Source organism: Poromitra crassiceps, assembly GCF_964638095.1.
Source record: "Poromitra crassiceps genome assembly, chromosome: 13".
Classification (NCBI taxonomy): Eukaryota; Metazoa; Chordata; class Actinopteri; order Beryciformes; family Melamphaidae; genus Poromitra; species Poromitra crassiceps.
The window spans coordinates 9516410-9528475 of record NC_139644.1 but is presented as its reverse complement, the minus strand read 5'-3'; positions in this window follow the sequence as shown (position 1 = coordinate 9528475).

Here is a 12066-nt window from a genome sequence, read left to right as displayed (position 1 = left end):
ACCGATATATCGGGCGGTCTCTAATCTGTGCACACCAGCGGGAGTTACAGGCAGCTCACTCTCATGCACAGAGGCAAATGGTGCTACATTCAGATTGCAGAAGCCCGGAGATGAAGCCACGGACCCCCTTCGCGACATGAGGGTCAGTTGGTGAATAAGCAGAATAGCACCTTCAAGGGCTGGCGACAAAAGATCCAGGACATGTGGATCCAGGACATGTGGCTGTCGCGCACTCGTTACTTGTGGCTTGTAACACCAACACAATAGTAAATATCCTACCGACAGGCGAGAGGTCGACAGCCAGTGGTCGGGAAAGTCCCTGGGAAAGCTCCTGATAACATACATATTAAGTAGCCATGTGCTTTTCATGTTACCTTGGCAGTCAACGGGCAGTCACCCAAAACAGCAGGTGCCCTTTTTTCCAAACCCAGCAGAATGGCCACGCTGGATACGAAGATTTGACACCTTTTGGATCGCTTCATGACTCAATGAAAAACAACAGGAAGATCAGGTGAACTCACTCTTATTGTGTAAAGGGGATGGGAGATGCAACTGACGATGTTTTAGCAGTTTAACCATGACTCAGGCAGAGATGATAATAAAAAATATGAGGCTGTTAAAGCAGCAGCGTTTCAACAGCACTACATAGGAAAACATGATGTGATTATTGAGAGAGCCGCGGTCCGCGGGACCCCACATTTTTGATAGCGGTCGGGGGCGGGCGGTCATAACGTGGCTGCGGGCGGTCAGTGACACACGTTGCGGCCCTGTCGTGGGATCGGGCGCCAGGCGGTATTGATCAGAAATCCGGCAGGAGCAGGATAAAAAAAACTGTCTAGGGGAGGGCTCTAGACCGTCTGTGTGCATCTCTGTTTAACGCATAGCTTGAGAACCGTTTGTCCGTTCACACGCGAGTGTGTTGCTGGGAATTAAGCGCAGTATCGATTCGAATTTGGTGCCGTTTGGACACATGCATAGCACCACCTACTGGAAACAGGAAATAACATGCTTCATACTTCATCCTAGCGGGTTGACCAGAAATTGGTAATGCTTTATCAATCAAACCTTTATTGACAGACACTTGGTCCATAGATGTCACATACACAACTACAAAAAGCACATAAGAGCACAATAAAAGAACAAAAGTACATTATAAAAGAGAGTCATACCAGAGTTTCCACATATGTGACTGGTATCTCACAGTGCTTAGCCCAGGATCAGTGAGCAACTTAATAATGGCATTCTGAGACATGTTATGTTAAGGTCCTTGTAATAAGAGTGAATTAATATGTAATAATGCCCTTATAAAGGTGCTCATTAACATTTGTATGTGTTAATAAGACTATCCCCCCTTATCCACCTTCTTTTTGGCGGCCATGATGCACCATGGGTGCTGCTTCCTTCTGCTGTCCTCTTCCCCCGTTACGTCTAGCTTGACACAACACAGCCCGTCTAATGTACCCGTCTGTAAACGGTGCAGCTGAGCTGATAAATGCCGACTTGTTCAACGAGCAACAGGTTAGTGGATGTGATAGATAACATCATTAGGCTACATTCCCAAAACGAGTGTTATTTTGTGACGAGCAAACTTTTAACGTTGGAGTTCAACAAGGAAATGCGATGCGAGGAGGAGGCATGCGCTGCAGTCATGGACTGCAGTGCAGAGTACTATCCAGGCAGCGTCAAGCCAGCATAAACACAGCTGCTCACGTTCTAGACCGGATATTGCTCCCAGAATTATTTTACAGCGGGAGCCTCACAAACATAAGGTGGATATGCTTCACATGGGGTGGGGGTGGGGGGTTTAGACTTTGAGGGGAATTTTATACTTTAAGTGGGAGAGGATATTACGAGTGGGGTGGTTCTCAACATGGGCTCCGGTGACCGCTGGGTCTTTGAAGGGCTTCTACGGGTAGGGTTGCCAACCATCCCTTAAAATACGGAATCGTCCCGTATTTCTAAACAAAAAGACGTGTTCCATATTGAACTGATACGGGACGCGCTTTGTCCCGTATTGGAGAAACATTGCAGTGAAAAGAGTGAAGCGCTATTTGTGAGCGAGACGACTCCGCCGCCCGCTGCTGTTCTGCCCCTCAGCTTGGCCTGTCTGTGCTGTGGTGTCATGTTACGTTCAACTACCATAGAATGCGCTTCTCATTCTTGTGAGTCACGACCAATGAGAAGCGCTGTCAGCGTTGCTATAGATTCAATAGACTGACGACACCACGTCGTGACTCAGCCAATGAGTGTGTTCTGTTTTGCACATTGAGTTACTTGCCTAACCTTTACCAAGTTGTTTTACTTGCCTAACCTTAAACAGGATGTTTTTACTTTCCGAACCAAGTTGTTTTACTTGCATAACTTAACCAAATGTATTTACTATAACCCTGGCTTGCCATTTGCACTACTGTTTGTTTTTTCTTAAGATACCACTGTTTTATTCTAAAGAATGAGAAACTTTGTTTTGTAATGCCAAAATAAAATTCTTGAATGATAATGTATTACACGCTTATTATTCCTATTGCACAAATATTCAAAAACTGACCAAAGGATTGTGAGCTTGCTTGTGTTAATAATAATAATGGGGAAAATGGTTGAAGCTGAAGCCATTGCAGTTATGTGGTTGTTATATCTTTAAGTCCACTACTGAGCAGGTGTAAGACCTGTTCTACTTGTGAAGGATATACCCCCCCCCCCCCCCCCTTCCCCCCGGACCACCACCACTGCCCCTTATTTCCAATTCAAGGACTTGGCAACCCTATCTACGAAAACTTCACCATTATTTCATTTACAAGAAGCTAACACAATTAAAGAATGTAGAAGAATGGCTACTTTAATTATAGTTTCACTGTTACCTCTAAGCCTATATGTACGTACAATACTTTTATTTGATTGATTTATTAGCTGCGACCAGCAGCTCTTTAAGTCAGTATATTGGTCGGTCGGTCGACAAAAAGTTCACCCTGCTTTAGATCGGGCACAGTTTTCACACTAGAGGCTGAAAATTGGCATGGAGGTCAAGTGTGTGTTTGTGTTCATGCCTATTGGCATGTCCCATACATATACATTTGTATATGTATGGGACTTCAGGACAAAATCGCAATAAACATATTTTTAGTTAATTTGTCCTGTCCTCCAAGGACAAACTGCTTGATCAGCCATTATCCACAAAAACAAATACAAGTTACTTGTAGTAGAGAGCAAGTTTTGTTTCACTCAGACTGTATGGACCGTTGCAGCCAATTGACCAGCAGAAGGGGAGGATTGAGGAAGCTGAAGATTCTAGTCACATCATGCTAACAAGTCAAGTGTGACTTCCTTGTCATTGTTCCCAGGTGGGTCAACTAAAACTTGGGAAATATTCATAAAATGCAAAGGGATTAATTGATGAACAACTCGAGTAACACTCAAGATAGCTGAATGAATGAGAGATGCTGTACAATGTGTTATTTGTAAGCATTAGGGTAACCCACTGGTTTTAGCATGCTAACATGTAGCCTAGCTTAGCCTAGCCAGATGGCCGGGGTATTATGCTATAGGATAGCTGGTTAACGATAACGTCGTTAGCTAGGTGCTGCAGCCGTTCGGACTTTGACTTGAGGGAGAACTAAATGTGAAGAAAAGAAGAGGAGTCTAGAAAAAACCTTCTACAAACCTGCTTTGTTGATGTGGATGTAGACAGGCTTCAGAACACCTTCCAGCAGCCTGCGTTGGCGATCAATCTCTTCTTCGTACTCTTCTATCGTTCTGTCAAACAGGCCGAATATCTCTTCAACCGCCGCAGTTAGTCGCTGCTTCACCACAGCTCTCAGCTGATGAACTCTGGACATTTTTACACAGCAGTGATGATGATGATAAGTCTCTGCTACTTCACTTCGATAGAAGATATTTTTTTACAGACAGCGAGCTGAGCTCAGTCGCACGAATGTGACGTCATCTTTCGTTGCACTGTTCTGCTCATCAGAAGCAAGAAATCTATCGAAGTGGCATACTCTCTGTACTGATGTTTAATGTACTGTATGCTTGTTGACTTGTATGCTTTGGAATGAATAAAAAAAAATCTGAAGCAGGAAAGAACATTATATTTTCTTATTGTGTAAATAAAACTTATAAAAAAAAATCCGAAGCAAGAAACCTTTCTGCATTTTAACGATTAGTGTTTTAAATCACAGGTTCACATTCACATGTGCGGTTTTAAGTTCTTCCAGAATGTTAACATTTATTTATTTATGCAAAGGTCTTTTTAAGTAGGCTACTTCCCGCATAACATTTATTTTACACATATTCCAGTAGCCTACACATCCAGTCCTGGGGGGGACACCTTGTGGAGGAGTGAGGTCAGAGGAGAATGGAAGGTCATAGGTCAGAGTAGAACTAGAGTAAGATAATTAAGAAAAAACGACAATAGTGAACAAAAAGAGAAGATAAAACAAAATACTTTTTAAAATCGTTATCAAACCTTTATTTAACCAGGCGAGTCCCATTAGATTACAATATCTCTTTTTTGAGGGAGCCAAGATAGCAGCAATACAGTTTCAAACAACATAGGCCTACAACATTAAAAGCTCATAAAAATAGCAACTCACAGAATCATATGCATAAAATAAAGACAGGAGGAAACGGGCCTATCTACGGAAGCAATGACAAACTCCAATCGAGTTTGCCTCCAAACCCTTCACATTTTTGTAATGCCCTAATTGGGATCAGCTCATCTAGCTGCAAATCTGTCTGCAAGAGGTTCCGGCTGCAGGGGTGGAAAACATAAAGGCCTGTTTGCTAAATTCAGTTTGAACCTTAATAAGAGGGTGTCATTTGAGCACAATAATTGAGAGAGATATAATTGAGAGAGATATACCCACAAAGGAGGGGAGCAGCCCAAGGATGGACTTATAAATAAACATGTAGCCATGAGTGAGTCTGCACGAGGCCAATGGACTCTGGCATGCAATGATGAGTGAGAGCTTTGCAGCCTGTGACAACACTCAGAGCACTGTGGTAGACAGTATCCAGCCGATGCAACTAGTATTGGTCAGAGGCGGGCATGTACAGCAGATCAGCATAGTCAAGCAAGGGAAGGAACATAGCCTCAACCATTTTTTCCCCTGGCAACATAGGAAAAATAGGATTTATTTATCAATTAAAACCCTATAAGCTTCAATTTATGTGACACTAAATCAATCTGACTACCCTGCAAGGTTACAACTTGTAACCTTGCAGGGCAGTCAGATTGATTTAGTGTCACATAAATGGAGGAGAAGCTAATGTCTACCTGGCATTCGAAAAGACCATCAATTTAATTTGTGTAACATTCAACACATTTTATATCACAACAACCATGACTCTGCAATACCAAAAGCAGACTGCAAATACTCATACAAGGTAAAGAGCATGTGAATACCAATGGGCTAGGTCAGGCTTTGGACGAGGAAGCCGCAGAAGTAAAAGCTGTAATACCTCGAATGGCCACTTGAGGCTGGACCCAAAAGGAAGTCGTTCCCGTTCACTCCCATGTTAAAATACCCCACTTTGTAACAGGATTAAGCATGTTTACAGTCTGGTCCGAAACACAGGTTTGGCCTATAGCTAATTTCACCTTTCATAACAACTGTATGAGAGGTGATTTTTTTATATAACTCCCATGTTTAGAGTAAAATAGACGATAGAAAATATTATGTTTTGGGGGTGATTGACAGGTAGCCTGTCCAGTGATCGTGCAGTTTGCCAATCACGGACCAATAGCAGGTGGAGCTGCGGCTCTGGGAAACCCCTCGTCTCGTGCCGTCTCGCACGAGCTGTGCCAGGACCCCAAGATGGCCACAGGCTACACTATTATGCTTCCAAACAGGAGTCCAAAAAGTAAAACCAATGGCTTCGTCCATATTATTTACTGTCGATGTTGAATACATATACAGGGATTTCTTAGAACAATTGAAACGACATCTGTATCAAACACACTGTATTAACTGCTATCATACTGCTTTTTTTGTTTCGTTTTTACATTTGGAAATAATGTCCATGGCATTTTTACCTCCATGTTAAACAAATTAAAATAGAGACTTGTTTCCAGATTGAATCATTTTATGAATAAAATCTAAGAAGTAAATTAACAAAGAAATTATTCTTGCTGATTGGTTTGAAATAAAACAGTTTGTCCTTTTGTGTCAGCAGTGGAAGATTTGTTCGGTTTGCAATGCATATTGTACCTATAGCCTTGTACCTAAACATTTCAATACAAATATGCGTATTGTTACACCTCTATGTAAAATTATTCTGAAAATAGAGAAATATTGAATGGTTGTTGGCAAGTTCCTACAATTTCTCCTATTTCCAAGATAGAACCATGAAATTATGAGGCATTTGTGTAGAAAATTAGAAATGGACCTCTTTCTATTATTTTTCCAATTGAAAGCTTTGCAGTTTTCCCAAGGAAATTCTTTTAGAAATGTTCAGCGTCTGATCGACTCTCCAGACTGCTGACAGTTTCTAGGAATACTTCATAATTTCATGTCTGTTTCCAGTAAACTTCAAAAGAAATGAACAGTTCCTTTCTAGAACATTTGGAATTTGCAGATCCACAAAATAAAGTGATACCATTGTTTTACGCAAATAATGTTTTTATGGGGTCAATTTTGGAAATAAAGTGACTTATTCTGTATGGTATATATTCCACATAGTGTATCTATGTGAAGGTGTGCTCATAAAAAAAGACTCCAATTCAAGAGGAAATATTAAAGTTGAGATATTAAAGTTGAAAGCTTCACAGGGATTTTCCCAAAATCAAAAACACAGAGTAAAAACTCCATCAGGTCATTAAGCTGTTGAACAAATTGCCAGATTTTTGCAAACTATGCTTGTCTGCTACACAGAATGTATCTTCTTAAACAATATGGTTTATTCCTCCAGACCAGTGATTCCCAAACTGGTGTACGCACTATGCATACACCATACCCCTAGCGGTACGTGGAGGGAAAAGGGGAAAATGGAAAAATGTAAGAATGCATCATGGAAATAAATGAACCGTTAAAATAAATACGCTCGGGAGGCACTAATTGCAACTATTTCACTCAATTTCCTATTTTGTAATGCTACATTCTTCAAAAGGTGGGTTATCATTCATTCATTGCATCATATACCACAATGCAGGTCATGATTTTACACCTGTTTTGATTCATAACCAGCCTGTTGAAACAGTAGAGGAGTTTAAATACTCAGGAACTTTTTTTGACTGTAATTTAAGTTTCACAGCCAACACAGAATACATCTTTAAAAAAGCAATGCAACGTTTGTATCTAATCAGGAAATTGGACTCATACAAAATAAGCAAAGCTATTCTATAGACTGTCTACAGGAGTCTTATTTAAAGTGTTTTGACCTTTGACATGTGTACATGGTATGGGAGCTAAGAACAGAATTAGACTGTCCCGAATTACAAACATGGCGAGTAAAATTATTGGGAAAGAACAAGAACAACTGGGATGTATCTATAAAACACGGGTGGCACGAAAAGCCAGACAAAGTGTGTCTGACCCAGCTACATCCCCTTTTTAATGAGTTCACAAAACGGCCCTCGCGAAGACGCTACAGAGTTCCTGCAGCAACCAACAACCTCTACAAAAAACCTTCATACCAAATGCAATAAATTTGCTAAATTCATAAACATCATCCACATCAGAACCATGTCTGTTATTGCTGCCTGTATTGTGCATCTTGTTCTTTGTTGTATTATGTATCCTGTCGTTTCCTGTGTTGTGTACTGTGTGTATTCTGGTGTTTGTTGCATTGTGCCTTTCATGTGTGCAAGCAAACCTGTGAAGCCAAAGACAAATTTCCACATTGTGGACAACAATAAATTGAATTGAATATGCTATCATTTTCTCTTGCAGTTTTCTAAGCAAAATATTGTAGTTGGGTAAAGGAGGTACTGAGAAATTAAAGAAAGGGGGTACTGAAGCCCAAAAAGTTTGAGGACCACAGTGTAAACTAATATGTACAGACAGAACCATGTTTTGAAGAACTGCTGCTGTTCTCACCATGACACTTATGTCTTTTAATGTTGGAGAGCTGGTTAAATCGTTTCCCACAAACACTGCAACTGTAAGGCTTCTCTCCTGTGTGGAGTCTCATGTGTGCCTTCAGATATCCTTTTTCACAGTAACTTCTATGACAAACTGTACACTCAAACGGTTTCTCCTCTGTATGAATGGGCACGTGTCTCAGCAAACTTCTCTTGTGACAAAATCTTTTATCACACAATGAGCATCTAAATGGCTTCTCTCCAGTATGAATGGTCATGTGTGACTGCAGATGTTCCTCACGGACAAATCTTTTACCGCAAACTCGGCAACTAAAACGTCTTTGCCCAGGATGAGCTATTTTATGACTCAGAAGGACTTTGTTGTTTTTCAGTGTGTTGAAACCTGCCTGAGGTTCCCGCGTCGCCTTCCAATGATCATCACTGTCGTCAGGTTCAGGACATCCTAAAGTCTTGCCATCACTAGTTGGTTGTAAATCACCAACTGGATCTAAGTCCTCTCCATCAGCTTCTCGTTTCATATGCTGGGCTGAAGTGCCAGCCACTGCTCGGTCTCCCTCCCTTTTCTGGATTTGGCGCAGGTCCTGATCTCGACTTTCCACACAGCGAGGATTGTAAGTGAACTCGGTGATATCAGCCTCCTCCAGCTCTTGAAGCTGCTCTCCCTCCTGACTAGTCCAGAGTTCCTCCTGCTCGTCTTTTATGTGTGGGGGCTCTGGGTCGTCCTGAAGCTGCTCTCCCTCCTGCCTGGTCCAGGGTTCCTCCTGTTCATCTTTAATGTGTGGGGGCTCTGGGTCGTCCTGGTCCAGACTGGGGCTCCAGTCCTGCTGCTCAGGGGAAACCTCTTCTTCATTGACCAGCAGCTGTGGAACATCTAACAGGAAGGACAAAATAATAGAACCAGTTTACTAAAGCTGTCCCGAATAACATATATTCATAACGTAACCACGACCATGGTGCACTGAGATAAAAACAACAACAACAACAACAACAACATCTCAACTTTTTGGAACGCCAAAGCACACTACTGGATTAGGCTACTTCAAGGATTCGGCCTACTTGTTTTTGGGACAGCAAAAGAATTGGAATTTAAACGAAAAACTGCTCTTATTATTGCATCATACCGGTATGTTTTATTTATATTCTACCCACACTAATGTGGACACCAAAATTTGAAGCAATTTGGAAACATTGCAAGAAGACTGTAAATGACATGCACACTGCACACTGCACACTGCAGAGCCCTGTACTACGAAACTAGTTTAACAGATCCGCGATAAGTCCCTTTGATCTGGTTTGACTGAACAGGATCAAAGCTATCTAGTTAACTGATACTACGACGCTGGTTTTTTACTAGGTAAGTGGACCTGGGATCTGCCTGTGCACGCGCACGTTTTTCGCTCGTGCACAGGCGCGCGTCCACGCGAAAGAGGTGCGCCAGCCAATCACATTATGAACAGCTGAGTTTATCCACGCCCACACCCATTTCCACACCCATTTCCTCGTTCAATGAAGCGCAGTGCATGATCAGAGTTTTAGCGGATATTTAATGTATCCGCGATTTAATGTCAGAATGAAAATCCGCGTTGGATAGTCTGCTGAAGGGCTGTCTAAAGCAGCAGCTTGTACTCACATCAGTCATTTGATTTACTTTGATCAGCGATTGATACAGCTGCATTGATACAGGCAGCAGCAACAAATCTAAATGTGTAATCTCAGTCTATACATTTCCACAATCTGTAAGCCTATTTAGACCATAGATTTAGAAACGCATGCTCAATGAATAATGATCTCTATCACTCATGTGTGTGGTTGCACTGATCGAATAATTCATATATAAAATAGCCTAGTATAAAGCCTAATAGCCTACTATAAAAGAGAAAACTGCTGAACTGAATTGAGACGTATAGGCTTTTCTGGCATGTAGGAGAATATCACCCTCACTCCATTTGAGGGTCCATTCATGATATGCGCCGCGGTGATTAATAGTGATCATATTTCTCCACGCATCGTTGAGCTGTTAAGACATAAAGTGGTAAGTAGGCTTAATTTAATTATGTAGCCTACAGAGCCACAAATGTTTTTCTTGTTATATTCTCAGTTGACTGCAATCTATTTTTCATATGGCGATCTTATATGAACGGTGAGTGACTCCAGAGAGCCGATTATATGGGTCTGTCATGGATTTTGATCTTATCCTCTGAAGCTAACCTGGTCGCGACCAGGTTAGCTTTGCAGCGTCAGTTGCCATGGTGATTGAAAGTTAACTTGCTTTGTAGTACGGCTAAACCAGGTTTAAACTCAAACTTACTCGGATAAGGCATTAAACTAGCTTCGTAGTACAGGGCTCTGGTCAATGAAGGTTGGAGCTTAGGTTAGCTCTTCAATATTGATTTCAAATGGTTGCCTATGCTGTGAAAATAGCAATGAATGATTCATTGTCATGAATATATGATATATTTTTTAAACGTCAATGTAACAGATAGTTTCGATCCACTACTCTGAGTATTTTGTCATAACAATCATTTTTCTAGCAGGAGTGACACATTTACGCCTTTACTTTGAAGGTAACGGCTTCCGGTTCCGGCTAACTGTCGCACCTTGACGCATCTCGTAAGGTTGAGAATTTTGTGAACAGTTGTGTGACGTGACCTGTATACATTTGCACCAACCTGCTCTGTGTAACCCATGGTGTAACCGCACTGCAGGATGTAAAACTGCGTCCAGTAGCTTTTGCTGTCGGACATTCCGCTCTTTTGAACGAGAAACTTCCTCCTCGTACTCTGTGATCGTTCTTTCAATCAGCCCAAATATCTCTTCAACCGCTTCAGTCAGTCGCTGGTCGACCACCGCTCTCAGCATCTGGACTTTAGACATTTTAAAAGCAATGAGGACATAAGTTCTGCCACCTAGCTTCGCAGCTAAAACCAGTAACGCTGCCTGGACCCCTTGGTTTTGACAGCTCTCTGCGTCAGCTAGCAAGCTGTTGTGAAGCTGCAGATCAATAACAGCCTCTGAATGAATAGAGTGATACAATGAATCACCATAGAAACACAGAGAAATGAAGGTTTTTGTCTGGATCTCTCCGGGTTTTGCTATAGATTACGCCAGATAGATCTGGAACATTGCTGTTACGTCATCAGACACCGGAAGTAAGCTGGTCTGCTTTCAAAAGAAAAATAAAGTGTTCCCAAAAAATATTTCTCACTATGCAATATACATCCATAAATGTATCTGACAAATATACATATTCATGTAGCAAATTTACATGTTATATGTAATAAATACAATACAAACAGTAATAGACACAGTAGCATACACAAGTAAATAATACTAATAAGTGGGTTTAAAAAACATGATCCTCAAAATGCTTCCTGCCCTGTACAGATGGGAGTAGGCCTTATGCAGCAGGTAGCCTATATTATTGCATCTTCCATTCCCACTTTATCCTGATCCTGATCAAGTTCTTCCTCCACCAGTGCTCTGAGGTGAGCCAGGACGAGCCTTTCCAGTGTCTTCATGATGTGTGAGGTCAACGCCATCATCTGTGTAAATGCTGCTAAAAATGCTATATTAAAATGCTGAAAACGTCAGATGCTATAGGCCTACATTCATGCTGCATAATTAGTGGTGGATAATAATTTAATTTAATAAATAGAGAAATAGTTTCAATAGATAAATAAATAATAATTGATTTGAAGTATGGTTAAAAGAGTTAAAATGTAGGCTATTTGTTTCTGTTCAGGAACTAATGTTCCTTCGTGTTTTACTCTCACTTCCAAGGCGGAACTAATTTTTGTTTTGGTGCTGCTACGACGGAGTTTGTTGACGGACCATTATGTTCTCTGTAGAGTTGACATCCCTGAAGTCTAAGCAGACTGTCAAAAGACTTCAAGGATTCCAGGACCTCGTTTCACTACAAGCGGCCAACATATTTTATGTTACATGTAAATTGACATTGTTTCATGCTGTATGTATACTGTGCAGTTTGCTGATATATTTCTGTATTTTTTTCATTCATAAATATAGTTATC